Source organism: Zalophus californianus, chromosome 6, assembly GCF_009762305.2.
Source record: "Zalophus californianus isolate mZalCal1 chromosome 6, mZalCal1.pri.v2, whole genome shotgun sequence".
Classification (NCBI taxonomy): Eukaryota; Metazoa; Chordata; class Mammalia; order Carnivora; family Otariidae; genus Zalophus; species Zalophus californianus.
In genome coordinates, this window is record NC_045600.1 from 128,361,243 (window position 1) to 128,385,153 (window position 23,911).

At 39.8% G+C, this 23,911-nt stretch overlaps 1 protein-coding gene across 8 annotated transcripts in view; it reads right to left on the bottom strand.

Annotated features, from left to right (window-relative positions):
• The window catches only part of MEF2A (myocyte enhancer factor 2A), a 172,383-nt gene extending 151,847 nt beyond the window's left edge, over positions 1-20,536 (bottom strand). For all 8 annotated transcript variants that reach the window (XM_027569123.2, XM_027569121.2, XM_027569119.2 and 5 more), the window contains exon 1: positions 20,321-20,536. The gene's annotated coding sequence lies outside the window, so the exon portion shown is untranslated. The remainder of the gene's footprint in view (positions 1-20,320) is intronic.
• Between the last annotated feature and the right edge of the window lie 3,375 nt (positions 20,537-23,911).

Sequence of the window (23,911 nt, forward strand, 5' to 3'; positions counted from 1 at the left end):
AAAATGGGCAAAAGATTTGAACAAACATTTCACCAAAAAAGACAAATGAATACCAACTAAGCAAATGAAAAATGTTTAAAACCATTACTCATCAGGGAAATGCAAAATAAAACTTTAATAAAATGCCAGTATATATCCACTAGAATGGCTAAACTTGAAAAGGCTAATAACAACGCAAAGTGTTGAAAATATGGAGAAACTGCAACTTTCACTGTTGGTGGGATTGTAAAATCATATTACTCTGAAATCATATTTCATAGTTTCTCTTAAGGTAAAACATAAGAAATCTCATTCCTTGGTATTTACCCAAGAAAAATGGAAATACAGGTCCACACAAAGGCTTGTACTCAAATGCACAGAGTAGCTTTATTCATAATAGCTCCAAACTGAAAACAACCAAAATGTCCACGCAAGATGAATGGAGAAAGTGGTCTAGACATATAATGGAACACCAGGCAACACTAAAAATTAGGCAATGCTAAAAACAAACCACTTAATAGATACAAACACGGATGAATTGCGAAAACACTTTGGTGAGGGGGTAAAAAACAAAAAGCCAGACACTCAGTATCACTTAATATCTGACACTAGAATTGAAAAAAAATACTAAGACCTTAAAAAATAGATTTTTAAAGACATAAATAGATACTAAGACGCAAGAAACAATATCTTTAAGTCAGTATAACTTCACAGAAGCAAGCATTTAAGGAAGAAAGGGATTTTAAGTACACATGAAACTAGGGGACTGTTCCAATTAGAGGAGCTAAGAAAGAAAGATGACACAAACTTGAGTAGGTGTGAACAAAAAGAGCAAAGCAGAGTGTTGGATGGACAGATGGGCAGAACACAATTACGCACTACCTTGAAAATACGCAAGCATTTGAATTTAATAAGACAAAAAATGCAAAGATAAGAGAAAGGCAAGCTTATCCTCTCAACCGGATAATGCACAATTCTAGTCACAGTGCTAGGAATCGTTAAAAAGCTGGGTTCATATGCAATCCCCACTAAAACACAACCTATTACATTCTTAGCTAGTGGACTAAGAAGATAGCATTGTGTCATAATAGCATACTAATGCCAAGAAATGCCATTTTCCCCCATGCCCTTCCACCCTCATTTAGATCCCCCAAACTACCCATAAGAACCAAAATACCTCTTCATGCAGCTTCTGTTTTAAAAAGTAAAAAAGAAAATAGCTTGAGAAATAATACACCATTCAATTCACCCATTTAAAGTATACAGTTGAATGTTTATATCAAAGGAATTTGCAACCACTACCACTATCTAATTCCAGAACATTTTCATCACCTAAAAGAAACCCAGTACTCATTAGTAGTTACTCCCCCTTCCTTATCTCCACCCAATACCTGGAGCATCTACTTTTTGTCTCTATAGATTTACCTATTTTGTACCTTTCACATATATTAAGCCATACAATGTATGGTTTTTGTTGGCTGACTTATTTCACACAATAATATTTTCAATATCCTTCCACCTTTGTCCCACGTATCCATATGTCATTCCTTTTATTGCCAAATAATATTCTATTGTATGGAAATACCACATTTTATTTATTCATTCATCAGTTGGTGGACATTTGGGTTATTTCCACTTTTTACCTATTATGATACTATGAACACTGGTATACAAGTTTCTGAGTGGACGTATGTGTCCATTCTGCTTCTGCTCTTACAATAAAAAAATTCGTGTCTTCAGATTTTCTTTTCTATAATCTCATTTCTTCACTGTATACAACACGTCCCCACAATGATACACATATCCGTTGTTATGCCACAGGTATAAATTAGGCATTTTAAGTAAATTAGTAGGACCTATTTTATTCTCCCAAATAATTTACCAATCTCCTCAATCTATAATCAGCAAGATTACTGACAGTTTTCACAGTATTTAATATTTATTACAAGTTCTGATGATGCTGTCATTCTTCAAGTGGAGGATGTGACCTCTGAAACGCTGAAGCTCCATTTATTCTCCGCCTCAACCTGACCTTAAGGGCTAATACTCCCAGTATTCCTTCTCAGGCATATAGTTACTGGAACCAAAAGCCTCAACTACCCAAACTCCAATAACAAGAAGCACATTTTGTACACACCAAAACAAGAACAAAAAAAGTTTAAAGTGGGCACACTTTAAATGTGACACTAAAAAATAAAATAAAAAATAAAAAGTGACACTAGGCACCTAACATAATGGCCAAACATATATCACTTTGGTTAAACAGTCTGGTAAACTGGCAAACTGTGTCAAACAAACGTCCATATTAATAAGGATGTTGGCCAGAATCTAGAAAAGCTTGGGCACTGTCTTCATGATATTCTGCAACTTCCTACAGTTTTGAACTGGAAGAAGCCTTAGAAAGGACTTTTTAGGGACACAAATTCTAAAGCTTATAGAAATGAAATGGAATCCAGGAGTAAAACCCGGACTACCAATCTAATCCACTAAAATAGGGTTCTACCTATTTAAAACAATGACAAAAACACCTGAACAAATGGAAAAGAAGAAATCCAGAAGAAAAGGGTGAAATATATAAAGTGGATTATGAGATACAAACTTCCAGTTACAAAATGAAAAAGTCACAGAGATGAAAAGTACAGCAAGGGAGTAAGATAGCAAGAAGATGGTAATAACACCGTTTGGTGACAGATCGGGACTACATTTATCACAGTGAACACTGAGCAATGTATGGAATTGCTGAACCATTATATTGTACATTGGACACTAACACCGTATGTGAATTATACTTCAAATAAAGTTTCCAGTGAGGGAGGCAGGAAGGGAGGGAGGGAGTGAGGGAGGAAGGAAGGAAGGAATCCAAAAGGTCTTAAAGTTATCTCAAAAGATGGATACCATAACATGATTTCCCTTGCAAGTTATCTGATATTTCTAAAGTGCCTGAATCTAAGGGAAGAATGAAGGGGTGGAAATCGGGGGGGAGACGAACCATGAGAGACGATGGACACTGAGGGTTCTAGAGGGGAGGGGGTGGGGGGATGGGTTAGCCTGGTGATGGGTATTAAAGGGGGCACATACTGCATGAGCACTGGGTGTTATACACAAACAATGAATCCTGGAACACTACATCAAAAACTAATGATGTAATGTATGGTGATTAACATAATAATAAAAAAATTCACAAAGTGCCTGAATCTGATACCTTTCCTAAGTGAAAGAGAACTGGGAAAACTTACAATTACTGCCCTAAGAACTTATCTAATATCTGTTATATCTACAACATATCCTAGGACAGTTGTGGCAATTATAAATTACTATAATACTTGACTTCTTTGCTAAGTAGATCCATGGTTGCACATGTGTCAAAATTTCATCTCACAGCAGAAAAAAGGTTAAGAAATATTGAGCTAGATCAGCAGGGGTAGAGATGTCTTAAAGTCATTTTCAAAACCTTATTAGCTCAGTCCAGATCCTAGATTTTTGCACTTTACAGTCATTGAGAGACAGCAATTTAAAGATTCATTTATATTTACCAAGAAGAACTAACACACAAGCATTAATGCCTTCGACGCAGTGTGCATGGGTCTACTGCCTTTAGTATAAGGTCAAACAGAGTAACTACGAAAAGACAGACACTACTTAGTAGTGTACTACTGGATTTCAAAAGAAAAAACTTCTAATTGAAAAGAATCCATTTTTTATGGAGAGCAAAGCATTTGGTCTGGCCTGGGAAGGGAGACTACGACGTGGGACACAGAGAATGAAAAAAGGAGAATCTATCTACTCATGCCTTCCACTTACAAAGTATGTACTCCCCACAATTCCCTTCAAATAATCAAATTAAAGAATGAGCCTAGCACTGTGCTTTGTAAATAGTGGTTCTAAGGAGTATCCTTTAAGGAACTAAGTTTTATTAATAAGAAAGGACATACACACCATCTTCATTATCCTGTATGGGCATATTAAGGAAGGCACTGGTCACGTCCAAGCTTAAAAACTTTCAACAGCTCTTCCTTACCTGAGGAACAAAATCCAAACTGCTCAACATTCAAGGTGCTCTACAATCTGGCCTCAAGCTCTCTTTCCCACTTCACTCTGAAAAGCCCTCCAATTCAGCCAAACTGTGTGGATTACAAAGCTCTCACATTCCTGTCTTAGTTCCTATGCTCAACTGTATTCTCTATATGAAATACCTTCTGCATCTCTGACAATAAAACTTGACATTCAACTCAAATACCAATTCTTTCATGAAGCAGCTCCCTTATCACTTCTGAATTCTCCTTCCCCGAGCTCCCTAATCCATTCATTATGTCTAAGATTTACACATCACTTGGTAATTAGTATAACACAAAAAAATAACCAGGAATTTTACCCTCCCTAAGCCATTACCTCCTAGAAGCAGAGTTGTATCTCATAGGTGTTTTTATTTCAGAACCAATAATATAGAAACAATAGTTAAAGCACTGAGAATAGGTAAGGGATAGCTCAAAAGAGGGAGTGAGGGAGCAGAGCCATGGACATTGCTTTGGGGCCACCATATTTACCAGTCAAAAGAAAAATGGGAAGGCAATAAAAAGAAAGTGTATAAACAGCCTGTTAAGTTATTATTTAAGACTATTGGAAACTATGAAAACAGAAATGAAAGCTTACAGATGAGGATCCAAAGACAGCTAGGCACAGGTACTGATTAACTTTTAAACACCATTAGAAAGAGGTAGAGAATTCCAAAGATATATCATTGATAGCAAAAAATTTAATTTAGATTATGAAAAGATTTCTGATGTTTAATGTCAATGTACCTTTCAATCCTGGTCGGTATTTTTATTTTTAAAAATGTACAGTGACTAGTTTAAACAAGTCAACCTGAAACACTGACCAAAAAATTGTTAATTCTAGGGAAGGAAACGCTTAAGGCACTAAGTATTTTAAACGAACTAAATTCTAGAACCAAGCATAAAGAACTTCCACACATAATTCCAACTTCATGTTAAATCAATTTCTCATGTTAACAAGACAGATAAAAAGCATAAAGACAACCAATTAACGTTAGCTACAGTAAACAGATTTAGTGCCATCTTACTAAACATAATAATGAGCGTGTAGCCAAGGATAAACGCCACACCTACTATTTATTGTAATCAAAAGAGAATTGTCAAGATCATAAAATAAAACGGAGAAAACCAAAAGAGAGTAGAAAAAGAATGAAAAGAGGTATATGTAGTTCAATTTTCAAAGAAATTAACATCTATCAGATCTATTCCCAAGTTTAAAAGTTACCTTTTCCAAAAAGTTCACATACTACATTGCCATTGGAATAAACAAGTACCAAGAAGCCCTTGGCTAAATATAGTTCTATAACTCATTCATGTTATAATAAAACCAAGGCATTTCCAATATCTATTCTAGAAAAAAAAACTTTGAATTAATAACTTTGCTTTACAAAAAAAAAGCACTTAAGACTTCTTGCCAATAACTCAAAAAACTGCATTTGCATGCTAAAAGAATGAAGTAAGAGTATTTAAATTAAATTAATTTCTCCTACAAGGTATTTCTGGAGTCTCCAAGCTCACCCATGAAGCTGACTGCCTAGGTCTCTTCCTAACTAAATGCTTTATAGCACTGAGAGCATAATTCTGGATTCCTGCTCCCTTCCCCCAAAAGTAGAGACTTCAGTGAGGACAATGGTGATGGTATATTTAAGTAACTCTAAAAATATTCCCCCAAACCATACGAAAAAACAAGAAAGGAAAAGGAAATTCTACACAAACCCATGCTTCAGCATAGCCTTGAAGACAAAGAATGCTGATACTGCAAAACAACTGTGAGTGAAAACAGAAAAATCACCAAATCCTAGCACTTGATCTCTCAGGCTGTCACTCCATCCCTACTTGAACACAGGCTTGGTGGCAAGGAGGCTAGCAAAGGAGCACCAGGGGTCATTTGCAAGGACAATGAAAACTAGGAAACCCACCCAAAACCTGAATATACTGGAAAAGTGTCAGAAGCAGATCAGAACACTGACGCTAGGTAAGAAAGTTCAAAGTTCTGGTGATTTAAAGGAACAGGTGCCCATTTAAGGCACTAGCTGCCACATAAAGGGGCACAACTTTGAAACCCATAGCTTCCGGGGGAGAAAATGGGCAAAAGGAAGGGAAGAGCATACTTTCACACTGAATAGTAAAGGAAAAAGAAAATGGGTAAAATTTTAGGGTCTTGCAAGACCAAAAGGAATTATCAACTTGGAAGTCTCACAACCCTTCTCCAGCCACTAAAACCAAAACCACACACCAGGACTGTTCTATACTGACAGAAGAGCACCAGCAAACCAGGAATACCATAAGACAACCCCAATACCACACAGATGAAAAGTGAAATCCAGAAAATCAGGAACCTGAATTTGACACATACCAACTGAGGAAAAACCCCTGCCAAAACAACCTCCAACAACCTCAACAACAAAGCAGAAAAAAAGGTAAGTCAATAATCCAAATAGAATTAAAGATATTCAGACAAGCATTTAAGGATATGCAAACCACTTTGATCAGAAATTCAAAAACTAAAAACAAAAATGGACAAAATACAAAGAGAAATTGTAAAAGGTGAATGAATCCAAAAAAGAAATGGAAAAAATAAAAAATCATTACAGAAATGCCAGAATAAATTACAAGGCATCCAAGAGAGAACTGACTTCAAATGAAAATAAGCTACCAGAGTCTACCACAGAAGTTATGAGCCACATCCATCCACATTTGGTGTTATTTTTTCATCTGATTCAGATAACTGTCTATCCACCACTTCTAATCACTCACAAACCACAACCCTTCCAACACTCACATAAGGAAACTTCTTACCTTTTTCATAGTAAAATGCCATATTTACTATGTATTAAACTTTCAACGTGTCTAAAACTATGCTGTTACTTTAAATATAGGTCCCTCTTTTTAATGTGTCACTGACAAAGCTTTTGAGTATTATTCCCCTAACTCCCATGAACCCCATGCTTTTTATTGCAGGACTTTGCATAGCATTAGATTTTTAGGAAGATGTGTACTGTGTCACAGCAGAACTGACTGTAGAAGTGCATGTGTGGATTACTATTCATGCATATATTTCTTAGCTCTGCTGAAAAAGGCAGACAATGACATCCAATAGCAATGAGCACACCTAGCACGCAGATCTCAGATTCTATATGTCATCTTCCAATAAAAGGAGTCAGGGCTCTTTGGAAAAGAGGGTAATTCCAGAGCTGGGACAGGTAAAATATAAACGAGCCTAGAGTTTCCTGTAGTACCAGAAGTAGGGAGGGAAGTTCTTGAAAAAAGGACGAAGATATGTCAAAAAGACACAAGAGTCAAACAAGAGGGTCTTTCAATGGCTAAAGCTGGATAATCTGAGCAATAAAATAAATAACAATAGCATGAAATTATAACCTACAAATACCTTTGAATCCATACTGACATAAATAACTGAATAAATAAATGAGAGAGAAGTGACATCTCTTCAAAACAGAGGAATTTCAATTGGTAAATGAGAAAGGAACAAAAAAACTACAAAATTGCTATTAGGTAACTATTACAGTAATACAGGTATCCCCCACTTTTTGAAAGTTCACATTAAGCAACTTCAATCTTATGAAAGACCCACAATAGTACCTGTTTTCTAACTGAAAGAAATATGGAAAGGATTTTTGCTTTTAAGAAAAAAAGGCAAAAAGAGGGAGGGGGAAGGGAAGGGGCACAAATAACATTCAGCTTTTATTTTGCAATGAGCCATTACAGAGGTGGCACACACCCTGAGCAGCACCACCAAGCTCCTTCCCTGAGAACTACACTCAGCGCCTCAGTGTAAACTGACACAGCTTTGGAATTTTGTTTGTGAGCATCTGTACTTTATCTCAATTTAGTGTGTGCATCGATTAACGTGCTGTGTCCTAAGGTATCAGAAAAGCCTAAAGAGGTTATTTTTTTCGTCAAAAACCTCAAAAATTTCCATATAAATGGTGATGGCTTCTTACACCACCAGTTCAGCTTTTGGAACGTTTTACAGGAACAGTTCAGCTACTATTCGTTACTGGGGGAAATCTGGAATTGCTTGCAGGTTAAGTTCCACCCATGAATGCTAAAAACAAGTGAAAGTTGAGAAGAAACAGGAAATTAACATACTCTCAAAGTACCTCCAAAATATTTATCATTTTGAAAGAGAAAAACTGTGACTTTACAATGGAGAAACCAGCAGAGACCGCCTTTATTAAATACTCAAGATTAACATCACCAGTAATAAGATACTGACATCATGTACCCTTGATATAAAATGTATCTCTTGATATGCTACCATTACTTCAGTGTAAGTGTTATTGCCAAAAATGTAAAATTACAACTTAATCATAAAAAAAGCATCAAAGAAATCCAAATTAGAAGATATTCTACAAAATAATGACCAGTACTCCTCAAAAGCATCCAGGTCAAAAGAACAAGAAAAGAATGAATTAATATCACAGATGTGAGAACACTATACAATAATAAATGCAATGTGGGATCTGGGGCTGGATCCTAGAACCAAAAAAAAGGTCATTAGGAAAAAAACGATGAAGCGCAAATAAGATATTCAGTTTATAGTATGTTAATATTAATTTCCTGGTTTTGATTATTATACCACAGTGGTCCAACACTGGGGAACAATCTATACTATTTTTGCAACTTTTGTCTAACATTATTCCGCAATCCCATTTTTTTTAGTGAAGTATAAAAAAAATACCCACAAAATGATTAATCTACTTTTTACAAAAATTTACTAAGTTATGGTAATTCCCATGGCAATTCAAAATTCATCAATGACATCACGTCATTTTGTTCCGACATTAATAACCAACTCATTATACTGAAAGAACAGATAAATGCTGCAATGTGATTATTTCTTGAGACGTAAACTGCAGAAGAATATGCAAATTTGATATCATTTTATAGAGCTTTAAAACCTGAAAAACACTATATGTTGTTTACAACATATATGGATATATGGCCTTAAAAAAATGAATGAATGGGAAAGGTAAATCCTTATTTAAGATAATGATTACCTCTGCAGAAAAAAGGGCAACAGGATTTTTTTTTTAAGATTTTATTCATTTGAGACACAGAGATAGACAGAGAGAGAGAGAGCGCGCGCGCACGAGCAGGGGAGAGGCAGATGGAGAAGCAGGCTCCCTGCTGAGCCAGGAGCCCTGCTGAGCCAGGAACCGGACGTGGGGGGCTCGATCCCAGGACTCTGGGATCATGACCTGAGCTAAAGGCAGACGCTTAACGACTGAGCCACCTAGGCGTCCCAAAAGGGCAACAGGATTGAGAAAGATCCATTATATTCATCCTGCTAGTATTCATTACATTATTCACTCTAGTTTTTGTATGCCAGTTATATTTCATAATTTTTAGCCACTACTGAGAAGCACTGACATTTTTAGCTATCTGGGGCAACAGTCTTCTGCTTTGTATAAAAAAAAAAAAAAAAATGTTTTCATTGTTGTGGGGTTTGTTTTGTTTAATAAGACAATCTTACTAAGAAGACAGTATTTGAAATTTTTCATTTCTATTTTCCAAACCAAACAATGAAAACTTTAAGATCATCTTAAAATAGGGTCCTCTGCCTTCGGGCAGACATATCCTTTGGCTTTTTTTTATAGATATATATACAAATCCTCTCTGTTTCGCGATCCCTTCATACCTTCATTTCCAAGGCCAAACCCAAGGCCTTGTCATTACCAGGAAGTCTCCCACTTCTGGCTATACCTCTTTATCCTTCCAGGCACTCTCTCACCAGTACGCTCACCCTAGTCCCCTCAAGCCTGCTCTTCCTCCTGTGCTTCTCATTTCAGTAAACTACCCATTCACTCCCTCAGTTGTCCAAGCCATAAACCTAGTCATCACTCTTACCTTTCTCTTTCACCTTCCATATGCCCTCCATCACTGAATCCTTTCATTCTACCTCCTACATATCACTCAAATCCACCTATTTCTGCCATCCTCATCCTACACCGCAGTCCAAGCCACCATACCTCTTTTAACTAATTTGTTGTAACACCCTCCTAATTATTCTTCCTGCCTACCACTTTTAACTCTCTCCAAAGAATTCTCCACAGTGCAATCAGTATTATCTTTTTAATTAATTTCCTCCCAAGCTTAGATACTTCGATTTTCCCTAGGATGAAGTTCAAATTCCTTAACACAGCTTATAAGGGCTCTTCATAATCTGGCTCTGATTTATGTCTTCAGCCTCACCTTTCACTACTCCTATGGTACCTGCCCTCTCTTACACTGCCTGATCCATCCATACTGTACTCAGTTTCTCCAAGCAATCCAAACTCTCTAAGTAGATCTCCTGTCCTTAACACAGGTCTGGTAAACTACCCACCCTCTTCACAAGGCTAAGTCCTCTTGAGGCTTCAACCTAAACTAAAAGTATCACCTCTCTGGGATAAATTTTCCTGGCCTCCCTGAAACTGGGTTAATCACCCCTTCCAAATGCTCCTAGAGCACTCCGCATGGTACACATCAAGCATGTAGCTAAGTGGATGATAAACACATACATGTCCATACTTCCATTTGACTATGAAAGCCAAGCCTGTTCACTGTATTCCTCACTACTGAGGCCAACAGTCTGAATTAATAAGGTAATAAAGACCAAACTGTGAAATAAATTGCCAAAGTAACACAACACTTACAAAGATAACTCTTGGCCCAGGTGCACAATATTCTTTCCACTATACTTTGTGGCACTTAATTTTATGTTCATAAACAATTCAATGTTAATTAGGTATAAGGCACGTAACACAGAGTTGAAAAGGATCTAGATATCATCATTTTATAATTAAAGAGATGCCCAGAAAGGTTATTACCTGCTGAAGAACAAAACACTATTAAAGAGCAATGCCAACATTAGGTATTTTGATGTTCTTTAATTACATACTTTAATCTCAAGGAATTAAAGTTTTTAAAATTTTAAAATTGAAAAACTTTAAAGTTTTTCATTTCTTCTAGGATAGCAATATTATTAAAAACAGAACAAATGAATCACCAATTCACTTAAAAGTTTCCACAAAATTACCTAGAATGTTCTAACAAACATAAGAATATTTAATTATGGTGTAAGAGTAATAAAGATAATACTGAGTTATTATTATAATTATATATTATAAGCAACACATGGGTATCAACTGTGTTCAAGGCACTGTGGAACACATTCACCGAATATACAAAGAGATATAAAACAGGATTCCTAACTCCCAAGAAGCGTATAATATGTTTAGGAAAACAAGAACCAAGCATTATAGAATTAAATAGAAAAATTAGGTAAAAGGAATCACAAATTATTAACACTTTCAAAGGAAAAGGAGTTTCAGGAACGTAAAGAGAAATCTATTGCCTGAGAAATCAGCATAAACTCAAAATTTCTTAGGTTGGTCAGCTGACAGGGCTCTAAAACAATGGGAGTCCACTATCAAGGAGCATACCAAACTGCCCAGTTCTTGGTTTCTAAATAGTCTTACCCAATAAGAGAAACCAGGACTCCTTGTAGAAATGGCTGATTCTAGGACAGCAGCAGAAAAAGCAGATGATGAGCCTGGAATATCTTGTCCCAAAAGTAAGGAAGTGCTCCAAACATGATAGAAACATGTCAAAACAATCAATAGTTGAAGGATTTCTCACTGACCAAACTGGAGTTAACTTGGAACGTCAAAATGAATACTGATAGTAATCAAGTATAATCTGCTTAATAAAAAATAATCTATGAATTTATATTGATATTAAGTAAGCAAATGAGAAGTAAAAGCTCTTCTTTACAATGTATTACCAAATATTAAATGCAAAAGAATAGCCAGACAAACACCATTTTGGAAATACTGTGTAATAATGGACTCAGGCAAGAATCGGCAATGAATGCTAAAACGATTATGTGAACATTTTTGGGAGGACAAAGTATTTACACAGTCTGAAAGTGCCTCCCCACAGATTATTCAGTAATAACAATGAGGACAATGATAACTTTTATATGGAGAAAACTGGCAGGCAAACCTTAACTAAGTGATCCAAGTAAACATCACCAACAAAGGGTCAAACTGACATCATATTGCCAACTGATGTGATGCATTGAGGGATATGTCATCACGTATTTGGCTGTCCTGCCAGAAATGCATAACCTGAATCTAACAACAATGAAGCAATATGACAAACCAAAACTGATGGACATCCTACAAAACAAAGGGCCTGTACTATTAATGTCAGGAAAAAGAGAAAAAGTTGAAGGACTATTTCAGATAAAGGAGACAGAAGGCAGGAAAACTAAAATGTAATAGATAATATTGTATTAGAAAAAATGCTACTAAAGGATAGTATTGGCACAACTGAAGAAATTTCAACGTAAACTATATACTATATCACAGTATCAATATTCACTGTCTTGAATCCATCATACTGTGGTTATGTAAGAACATGTCTTTGTTCTTAGGCGATATCAACTGAAGCATTGAAGGGTTAAGGATCATGATGTGTGCAATATACTCTCAAATGGTTCAATAATAAAAGTAATCACAGGAAGAGGAAGAAAAGGGAAAAGAGGGGGAGAAAAGGAGGAAGAAGGAAAAAGAGACCAATAGAGTGAATTCTGCTATTACAAGAAATGTTATTAAGTTCAATAACATTATATAATATGCTTAATATGTGGTTTCATTGTAAGCAAAGTACACAGTGCATTAATGCAGCATTTCCATCTATCCCTTGTACGCATCTGGAATGTTTTGCCTCAAACGATTTGCCTCTGATTTTAACTGAATAAACTTGCATCTTTGGCATACTCCAGAAGATGTAATCAAGGAGCTTCAAACTATAAATAAAACAAAATAGTAATATCTATTTTCAGACTTTGGGGCCACTCTGCAAATACAAAAAAAGATAAAGCAATTGTGCTAAAACATTAACAATTAGTGTATCTAGGTGACCAGTATATGAGAGTTCATTGTACTTTCTTATACCTTTTCTGTAAGTTTTTTACAAAAACAAAATGTTTAAAAACAAAACAAAAAAATCTGTCAATGCTGAAATGTTACTTTGGGGAACACAGCCATTTGTGAAAAACAAAATCTTAACTCCCAGATTCTTTTCTCCTTTTCCCTTCATAATCCATGTCAAATTAAGTTTAACACCATTACGAAAAAGATTTTCAGCATTAAGATAAGCATTTTGCTGAAGTAGTCCCCAAATCTTTAAAAAGCCCCATTTGCAAGTCAGCTGCGCAGAATGTTGAACGATTTTCACTATTACAAATAGTGGTTAAGTTCCTAATGTTGGCCACAAAAGCTCTTTGATAAATCTTCATTAGCAATACAGTTGAATTACTATTGTATTTCACTTATACTGTGTTAAATTGCACACCCTCCAAGCCTTTCTGAAATAACATGAAATCAGTGGATAAGCTGAAGAGAGGGAATGTTGGTTAGTAAGGAACAACCAGTAACTAACTATATATAATTTCTAACAGTATTTTTACCAGGCTATGAATTTCAAACTGGAAAGATAGCCTTCAGACAAGATGGCCACTCACTCCCCAGAAAGAAGGCAAAATGGAATCTCAGGAAATGCCACTTGGGCTAAACAGCTCTGACATTCCTGCCCTGACCCAGAATGCTGATGACAACATGTTAATATGTATAGAAAATGCCTAAGGCAGTATTTTATAGTCTGAAAATACCTTTATAATTTTTAAAGTCTGATTTGGTTTGGGTATTTTAGTTGATTAGGACATCTTCCATTCAACATTTACTGAGCATTCACTATGCACCATGATAGATTGGTAGGTACTAAGCATACACAAAGAATATAATAATCTGGACGCCTGGGTGGCTCAGTCATTAAGCGCCTGCCTTCGGCTCAGGTCATGATCCTAGAGTCCTGGGATCGAGCCCCGCATTGGGCTCCCTGCTCCGCGGGAAGCCTGTTTGTCCCTCTCCCACTCCCCCTGCTTGTGTTCCTTCTTTCACTGTGTCTCTGTCAAATAAATAAATAAAATCTTAAAAAAAAGAAGAACACAATAGTCTTTGACACCGGAACTCTGAATAGCTGAAGAAAATGACATCAACTACAATCCTTTAAATATTCTTAAAAGGAAATTACTCTTCAAAGTGTCTGTATCAAGAGCAAGGGAGACAAATTTTGTCTAGAGACTAAAATTGGTATCATACATGACACCTGAGCTACAACTTAAAGGTAAGAGCATTCCAATCTCTGGCAAAAACACGAACAAAGATACAGAAACACTAATTCAAGTATTTCTGTCTTCCCACTGTCAGGGTTAATACCTGGGGAGACAGTTATCAACAAGATAGACAAGGCCTCTGCCTTCATGGAGTTTACATTCAGGTAATGGGAAAAGACAATAAATAAGCTATAACTAAACAAATAACATGTGTACAAATTATAGTGTCTTGAAGGAGAGAAGATGCACAAGAGAGTAACTAATGAGGACTAACATTAAAAAGGATGGCCTGAGTGACAAAGTGAGATTTGGGTCAAGTTCCAAAAGATTAGGTCAACCAGCCTTATGAAGAGCATCTCAACCAGGCAGTGCAAAAAGTGCAAAAGACCCTAAAATAGGAAAGCACGCAGAAAGTTTAAAGAACAATAGAGGGCTGTGTGGCTGGCATACAATAAATGAGAAGAACAATGAGAAGTAGAAAGATTATTCAGGGCCATTCAGGCCATGGAAAGTAGTACAGACTTTATTTCAAGAGGAATGGGAAGTCACTGGAAGATTTTAGGCAGAGAAATAACATGATTTAGGATCTTAAAATGATCCCTAGGGCTGCTCTGTGAACTTCTGAGGAGCAAGAAAAGAACAAGCCGAGTTAGGAAGCTACTGCAGCAATTCATATGAGAGACAATGCCTTGAAATAAAGAAGTGGCAGTGAAGACTAAGAGTGGTAGGTTGGGTGAAGATAAATTCTGAAGGTCAAGAGAATGTTTGGATGGAATGGATTTGAGAGAAAAGAAAAAGAATCCACAGTGGTATCTTTTAAGTTTTTGGCATGAGTACTGTCATTCATTGAGATGGGGAAGGGCCAGTGAGGACAGCAGAGTTTGGGGGTAGGAGAGAAGAAGAAGGTTGTGGGATAGGAATAAATAGCTATACTTCAGTCATGTGGCTAATATTATGTTTGAGATTCCAACTAGATTTCCAAGTGGATATCAAGCTCACGAAAAATTCTGGGCTAAAAAAATAAAAGTGGGAGTCATCAGCCTGAAAATACATGGCATTTTCAGGGAAGAGCAAACAGCTGGCCTTAACTGGGTCATAGAAACTGAAGGGTAATGGCTGACAATGAGCCTGAAAAGATCAGATAGAATCATATAAAGTGAACCATGACTAATAACGGCAATAGCAGAAGCAACAGTGATAGTAATAGTAGGGGTAAAAATTACTGTATTTTAGGTACCAAGCACTGTGCTAAAGGCTTTATAACACACATCTCATTTAATCCTCTCAACAACTCTATGAAAAAGGTAATATTATAATCACTATTTTATACACCAAACTCATGAAGATTGAGAAATTGCCAAAGAACACAAACTGCCAGAGTGGGTATTCTAGCTTAGGCAATCTTGATTTTAGAGGCTAATCTCTTATCCCTTAAATTACTGCCTCTCTACTGATTTTATGTCTTCAAATATTTCCTTAAAAGAATGACATTTACATGTGAATTTTAGAAATATAATTCCAGTCTCCATGTAAAAGGTGAATTGCTAGGGGATAAGAGGTGAGACAGCAAGCATGGTATTAGTCAAGGCAAGAGCACCTTGTTTCACTAAGCCAACAGTTACAAGTTATTTTACCAGGTTAAATGAAGAGTTTCCCTTTGTTCCAACAGTCACAAATCATACCTCAAACTAATCCAAGTCAACACGTATAGCATGCTGCTTGTAACAAAAATAACCTAGTAAAAAGGTCCAGCTTATGCAGCATAAATTTACCACCCACTACCAAAACATTTCTCAAAACATAGAATGTTATTGATGGTTGAATTCTTTTTTAAATTCATAAAGTTTATATTTTTGTATAAGGAAGAAAATAAAATTAGTACTGATGCAAGACAACCATAAAAAGATGTGCCTTCATTGATATTTATTAGAAGTCTGATCAACTGTCTGTTTTTCACCCAGGCTAACAATTCCTCTGGCTTTCAGCATCATCACTTATTAAACTGATGAAGTAAATTACCTGCTGTCATACACCAATGTTCAAATATTTGGTATTCTATCCACCTCACAAACCAGCTAATTTTTTCTTAACTCATAAGCTTGTGATTTCATCGATTACTAAGACAATTCAATATTAAATATTAAGTTTAGTAAATATCAATTAAGTTCAGTAAATACAATTATTAAAATCAGTAAATAACAAATATCTGTATAAAAATATAGTTTTTATTAAAACAAGTGTCAACATATACGCTATGCATGAGACTAAAAAATGGGTTTATACTCTTTATTATAATAAACTGGACACAGGGTCCATTATAGATTAGACAAATAAAGCATACACAGACAAAATCATTTAGTTCCATACAGCAGTAAAATGACATATAAAAGCTTAAAGAGTACCCACTAAAGAAAAGCTATTTTTAAAATATACCTATTCCAGGCAATAAAAATATTTTTCTAACTTCAAATTTTAAATACTGTATGTTGAAGACAACTCCCACAGATAATTCCTAAAAGACATATTTCACTGAGGAGTAGGGAAAATACTTACATTTAACTCTGATTTTTTTTTTTTTCTAATATTTGGAGAGACTGTTGGAGGCTACAATCAATGATTGCAAATCAAAAACCTCATATAGGACAGCTAAATAAACATTTTATGTATATATATTGTGACAATGAATTTAAAGTGCTGGGATTTTTATGCCCAAAAAAATATATGAGCATTCTCCTGTATTTATACATTATAAGAAGTCCTTTTGGTCACAGACACTAAACATTCAGGTACTGGCAGAGTACATATATAGTCTTCATAGGAAATAAGGGAATGTTTAGAGGAATGGATATACAGAGGAAGGGATAAAGGGAGATCAGGCAATATGCATTGTTGTACATTAGCCTGTGCTAGGAACTCTCACACCCATTATTTCATTTAACGCTAACAATTCCATGGGGCAGGTAGTATAATTCCTTCCCATTTTGTAGAAGATGTCTGATAACATCGTAAGTGGCAGAGCTGGCATCTGAACCAAGATGTGATGACAAAGTCTTACAAACACAGCAGGACCTGTCAAAGTGTTCTTTTGCAGGAGGTTATCTAACTGGAAGATTGATTAGATTTTCCATATTTACACCTCTCTTATTAAACATTAGAAGGCACTCACTTCTCAATTTACGAAGAATGTTCACAGATTTTCTTTCTAATCTGGAAAAAAGCAATACTGATCATCTTCAACCCACAAAGCAGTATTTTCATTGCTCTATCACTAACAAAAAACAACTTCAGCTAGACTTTGCAGCATTCATATGTACCACAAGCATGTCTCCATAAAAAAAAAAAATAGGAATATGGTGTGATTCAAAGGCAAAATATATGAAATTGGAAATATGCACAGAAAATTCAAGACCATCATTGTATGTTAGGCTAAATTTCCTCTGCCAGACTTATAAGCAGCAAAGGAAAAAAAAAAAAGGTAGTTTTCCAAAACTTGATTGACAAGCATGTTACTTCCAGAAGAAAACAAATTGGCTTACAGTTTCCTCCTCCTAAATCAGAGCACAAATCTCCTGAAAGATTTAACTGAAATATTTCAAACTTCAAAATCATGTTCTAATAAAAAAAACACTTCCATAATTACTTAACCACCCTCAAAATACACTGATGTTTCTCTCTTGATAACCAGTTAATGAGTGACATTGCTATTGCTTGAATATTAATAAAATTAATATTAACCTGTATTGCATTCTAAAAGAAAAATACAAAGCTATAATGCAACTGCTTTGAAAAACAAAACATCACCACTTGAAACAACTCGATATATATTTCAAAATTATTTCTGCTTGCATTTACCAAAAACAATCTCTGACACACATACTGATTAAAGAAACATAGAAACTCTAAGAATTTAGAAGGAAATTATTCTCAAACCATAATTCAACACAGTAACATTACAATTATTATTTCTGTGCCCCTAGGAGCTACTTTCCTTCCACTGAACACCCCCTACATCTCATTCCCTCAACATTTTAAACTTTTGCTGGGAAGTAATTTAAGGAGTTAAACATAATTTTATCACCTTTGTTCCAATATGAATAACCATGGTTTTATATATAATAATGTGAATTAAATGAAACAGATATGCAAATAATTATGTTTAGAGAAGTCATTATTACTTCACCATGGCTGACTGTTTTAACAAGAAAGTTTCTATTGGAAGCACTCTTCCAACAGAATTGTTAAAGACTGGGTCTGCAAAGTAAATCACTAGCTTTAGCTCTTCACAGTGTTTCATTATAACACTATTACCACAACTTTTTACAATGCTCACTGAGAATTAAAAATGATTCCAGAATCAATTAGTGCATCATCATATAGAAGTAATCTTACTATTCTGGAGGACACATGTGTTCCTTATGTTTGTTATGAAGTCTAACTAAAACTGGCATCCACTTTAATGAAAACACTTTTAACTTTTCTCCTAAAACAAAAGTTGCCATTCGCAGGAAAAATAAGAGTAAAGATTGAACCCTCCAAAAATATACCAGAAAAAAAAAATGTACATACAAAACCCATGATAGCACAACATATGTATTTTATCCTCATCTTATAAATTCATATTAAAGTAAGTGCCATTTTTGTGTTTAAATTTTTTTTAAGCTATTTTGTTTACCTTTTCCATAGACTGTTCAAGTACTGCCAAGGTAACAGATTTTAAAACTGACAACTGGAGTACTTGGCAGTTGCCAAAACAACACAGCTGGATTCTTAAAGGGAAAGTACTCTTGTGTAATGTACACCTCATTACGGCTTTGGAGAACCTTCTCTTCATATAGTAAAAGATGATACAAGACACAGGGGAAGCATGCTGTACTAAAAAAAAAAAAAACTTGAAAAATTTTAGACATTTGTTTAAAAATACTTATACCATTGTTAACACATCACAGCAGGCCTAATAGCACACTAATTGCAATACCAATCTTGTAAACTAAAATGCAGGTCAACACTATGCTGCACTTCTTTAATCTACACACGGGTTCCCTACTGGACCATGACAGGGGGCTGGCTTCGTAGCCCAGAAATCATACTTCAGGTCTGAAGAACATTTTTATAGTTACACTTTCACGGCGGGGGCGGGGGGGGGATTGTTTTTCTAATTCAGGGATGCTCACCTCCTCGAAACTTGTTTGCACTCTCTCACCTACCAATTTAATCCTCGCGGTTCGAAGACAGAGGCTATCGAACTAAATGGCAAAGTTTGTACCACATAAAACCTTCCCTGAGAGCCGGGATCCACCGGGATGTCAGGGCAGCTAGCTGTTCCCTCTGCCGCCCCTCCTTCCCCGCGACGTCTCCCTGCACCGGAGGGCGTCCGCACCCCGCAGGTGCCCCCAGCCGGGCCATCTCCCCGCCCGCCCCAAATACCGACCCGGCCACTGACATTTCCACACACGCGCCGAGAGTTCGGCCCTGAATGTTCCGCCCGCTTCGACCAACCTTCTCCCAAAGCAGAAGTGGGGGAACTTCTTCAAGTCCAACCACCGCGCAGAGCGCCCCCGGCACGAGGGGTCAATCCTTTAGGGAGACCCGGGCGCGGAGAGCAGGAGGCAGGAAAGGGCCTTCGGGCGCTCCGCCCCGGAGAGGCTCCGGGCCCCCAGGGAACTCCCTCAACTTTCAAGGAGGCGTCGTCCACCACCGCCCCCCAGCCCCAAACGCGGCGCGCGCCCAGGGAGGCTCCTCGCGCGGAGCCCGCACGGCGAGCCTCCCTCCGCCAGCCCGCGACACCGGTCAGACCCCGGGCCCGCCCTCGGGGCACCCCGCCCCCACCACCGCGGGCGCCTCGCCCCTCAGCGCCAACCCCGTGCGACCACCCCGCGCCGCCTCCCCGCACCCCACCCGCCCCGTCGCCGCGCGCCCGGGACCCCCGCCCCCTGCCACCCGGACGCCGCCCTGCCCTGCCGTCCCCGGAGCCCCGCGAGCGCCCCTCGGCCGCGCCGCCCCCCGCCCCAGCACCCCCCAGCTTCTACCCGGCCCCCTCGCCGAGACACCGCCCCCTCTGGCACCGCCGACCCCGCGGACCGAGCCCCGCCGACGCGGCCCTCACCGTGTCTCCGGCGCAGCTGGCGAGCGCACACACGCTGCAGCCCGGGCCAGCCACCAGCGCTCCGCGCCGCCCGGAGCCGCCTCCTTCAGCCCGGGACTCGCCGGGACATCCGCGCACGGATCCCCACACCGGGGCTATTTTTAGGAGACAGGCCCCGGCCAGACCGGAACTCGTTCCTGCCGCCGCGCGTGCGCACTACGGTCCGGTCCTCGGTGTCCCTCCGCCAGCCTCGCCTTTCCCTCCCTTGCACTCGGTTCCTTCTCTCTCTTTTCGTTTGAGGTTTCTGTTCAGAGCTGACTTATCCTCTCGGTGGGTCCTAGAGTACTTGGGATGGGAAAGACGAAGGTGCGGGCAAAGAGAGTCACAGTGGAAACAAACGCTACTCCACAAGGACGCGAGGGGCGGACTATGTTTTTCCGGGTGGGTGAGGAGACGGATCACCCGGCACAGGAAGGAGATGACGGCGGTTTGGCGCCGGGGCTACAGGCTGGAGCTCGCTTCCCTCTGAAGGACCGTGTTCTCCTGGAAGGGATACTGGTCACTTGATGAGGGCCTAGGCGCCTCACAGGGCGGGGCGGGGCGGCCCGGCGGCGTCGCGCCCTGCAGCCCCAGCCTCCCCCTGCCGCCGCCTCCCTGACCAGCCCACTGGGGCCGGGACCGGGAGCGGCTTTAGTGACGCGGCGCGTGGCAAATCGCCGCGCGTGGCCGCCGGCTCCAGCCAACCGGGGGCACGGAGGGGCGGAGCCCCGGGGGCGGGGTCGGGGCTCCGGGGCGCGAGTTCGACAGACGCCCCGAGTCCGGTGCCAGGCGGAGTCCTTCGGCCCGGCCCAGACACCTCCTACCGAGCTCCTGGGGCCGCGGCCAGCCTCCTCCCCCCACCCCCGCCCTCAGACAACGCCAGGCACCCCCCCTCCCCCGCAGACCTCTGCTCGCCACACACGCGCCCACGCCCTCATTGTGGTCAGGGCCGCACCTGTGCTCGCGTCTGGGCCGCAGCCCGGTCACCCTCACTGAGCAAGCACAATGGGATTCCGGTCCCTGGCGCGCCCCGGCGGCTCGGACCCGGGCCCGGAGAGAGCAGGACGTGCAGGGGCCTGGAGTGGGCAATCCCTTTTCAGCCTGGTGAGCCGAGCGCCCTACGTCCCGGGGGAGACACAACCTCCTCTCCAGTATTCATAATAGCGAATTACTAATAGGCATAGCTATAGTGTGCTTTGAGCGCCAAACTATGTGCGGAACATTTTGCACGTGTTAGCTCATGTATTCCTTACAACAACCCCCATGAAGTAGATTCAATTTCTGTTCCCATTTTACAGAAAAGGAAAGGGAAGCCGAGCGCTAAAGCGACCCTTTGAGGTCACAGTTTAAGAGAAGAGAGCACTGAGGATTTGAACTCCCAACCACTCTGCATACTGTCTTCTGAGAGAGGTGCAAAGGAGACGTGCTTGGGACTGCCCTTCTGTTTTGTGGGGTTATTGGTTTTGGTGACGAAGGTCATCAGGAGGTGAGCCATTGTTGGTCCTTGCATCCCGAAGCCTGATCTCTGAAGAGTTTCTACAGCCACACTGCCTACATCTGCACCCAGAGTTGCCTATGCAAAGAACAGAAAGCCAAATGGTTATTTTCATTGGAAGACGAGAAACTCAGTACCGCAGCACTTTGAAACAGTGATTGGGGTGGGTGAGCCGATGCTCAGACGCTGGGCAGACGAACTGGGAAGTTACAAAGGAAGCTGGAGGCTCGCGGGTTTCCTCTCTTAAGGACGGGGCAAGGTACCGAGGAGAACCCAACACAAAAGCAGCACACAGACACTGGAAAATAAACCTGGAGTTCTGCTCAGAGCCCCATAGTATCAGTTTTCAGAAGAGCCAGCAGCAAGAACTATAGGCAAGTTTTGAAAACACATTAAAACTTGGTGTAAATCAGCGAGTCACGTGGAAATACATTAGCAAAGCATAATCACTATTATTTGCAATCAAAATAACCAATTTTAGGAAATCATTGCAGCTTCTATTCAGGTCTCAAAAGCATGTGTCTGAAGTTCAATGTCTTCAGCAACTTCCAGCACTCAGCTTGGCATAGACCATGTGCAGAACACTTGTGTGTGTCACTGGCTTGGAGGGGACTTCTGAGAAGCATCATCTTTCAGTCCTCCAACTCTTTCTGGCCTCCTTAACACATTCAGGTATGCAGGTTATGTCTGAATTGAAAGGACTCAGCATTGTAGTAGGCACTGTGATATGGAAGTGACCAAGAGCCACCTTTCCTTCAAAGGGGCAAGCAGGCCACGGGTGAGATACACCTTAAAACACAAGCCAGTCTGCTAATCACCAAGAGAGAGGTTTTTGAGGACACCAGAAAAGCACAGAAGATGAGTATCTATGAAGGGAAGACAGTTACAGAGGGCTCCTTGGAGGAGGCAGTCCCATAGTACAAAGTGTCTGGAAGGATGAAAAAGGGGCCCCCTCATTATGTCTTGATCGGAAGAATAAAGCCCAAGCTCTCTTGGAGGCAGTAATCCCTGACCCCCTGGCCAGCGTCACCCTCATGTCTTCCTGCTGTTCAGAAATCTAAGAAATTTCTCTCCACACACCAGGCTGTTTCTTCCTGTGAGCACGGTAAACCCCCTTTATAACCATTAAGTCTCCACTTAGGCATCATTTTCTCTAAGAGCGTTTCCGTAATATAGTGCCTAGTTGAAGTGCTTCTTTACGTATGTCTGCCTTCTCCCTTTTGGAGAATGAGCTCCTTGAAGACAAGAACTGTGATTCATTCTTTGTTGATCCCAAATGCCTAGCACAGTGCCTGGCCTATAATAGACAAGGAAGTAAAAGTTCTTTAAATATTTATGAGCAGGCCTTTAGGCAGAAGGACTACTGCATGCAATGAGTGTGGCTCAAGAGAGAAACCATGGCTAGTATATTGTGCCTGAAGCCTGGAGTCTGGATTAAGTGCTCAGGAGTGGTAGGAGATAAGGCCGGAAGACTGAGATGGTGCAGAGCCTTAGCAAATCCAGCTAGGCCATTTGGATTTCTTTCTGAAAGCAATGGGAAATACTGACAAATTTCAAAAGGTGGGATACTTTGACCTATTTGACATTTCTGAAGGATCACTTAGGGCAGTAGTTGGGAGCAGGTGAAGGAGAGCAAGACAGGAAGCAGGATGACCAGTTAGCAGGCACGGCCACTCCTGTTAGAGCATCCCCCCCCCACACACACACTTCCCATCCTCTGAGATCTCCACAGCCTGTCCCCACACATGCTGATGCTTTCCTGTGTCTCTCTTGAGGGCACACACTTTGGCCCTAGGAGAGGGCTTGGGTCAGTAGACAAATACCCTAGCTTCCTCATGCCTCGGGAAGACAATTCCGAAGCATGTTCCCCCAAGTCTCTCAAGGGTTGGGGGGAGGTCACAGTGGATTGGGCCCCAGTTGTCCTCTGTGGTGACCCACTCAACCACTTTTTCTTGTCTCTCTTCATCTTCCGCATCTCACATCCCCCTTCCCTCAGAGCCCTTGCCAGGATCACCTTCCAAATAAACAACCCATACCCAAATCCTTGTTTTGGGTCTGCTTTTCAGGAGACTCCCTTA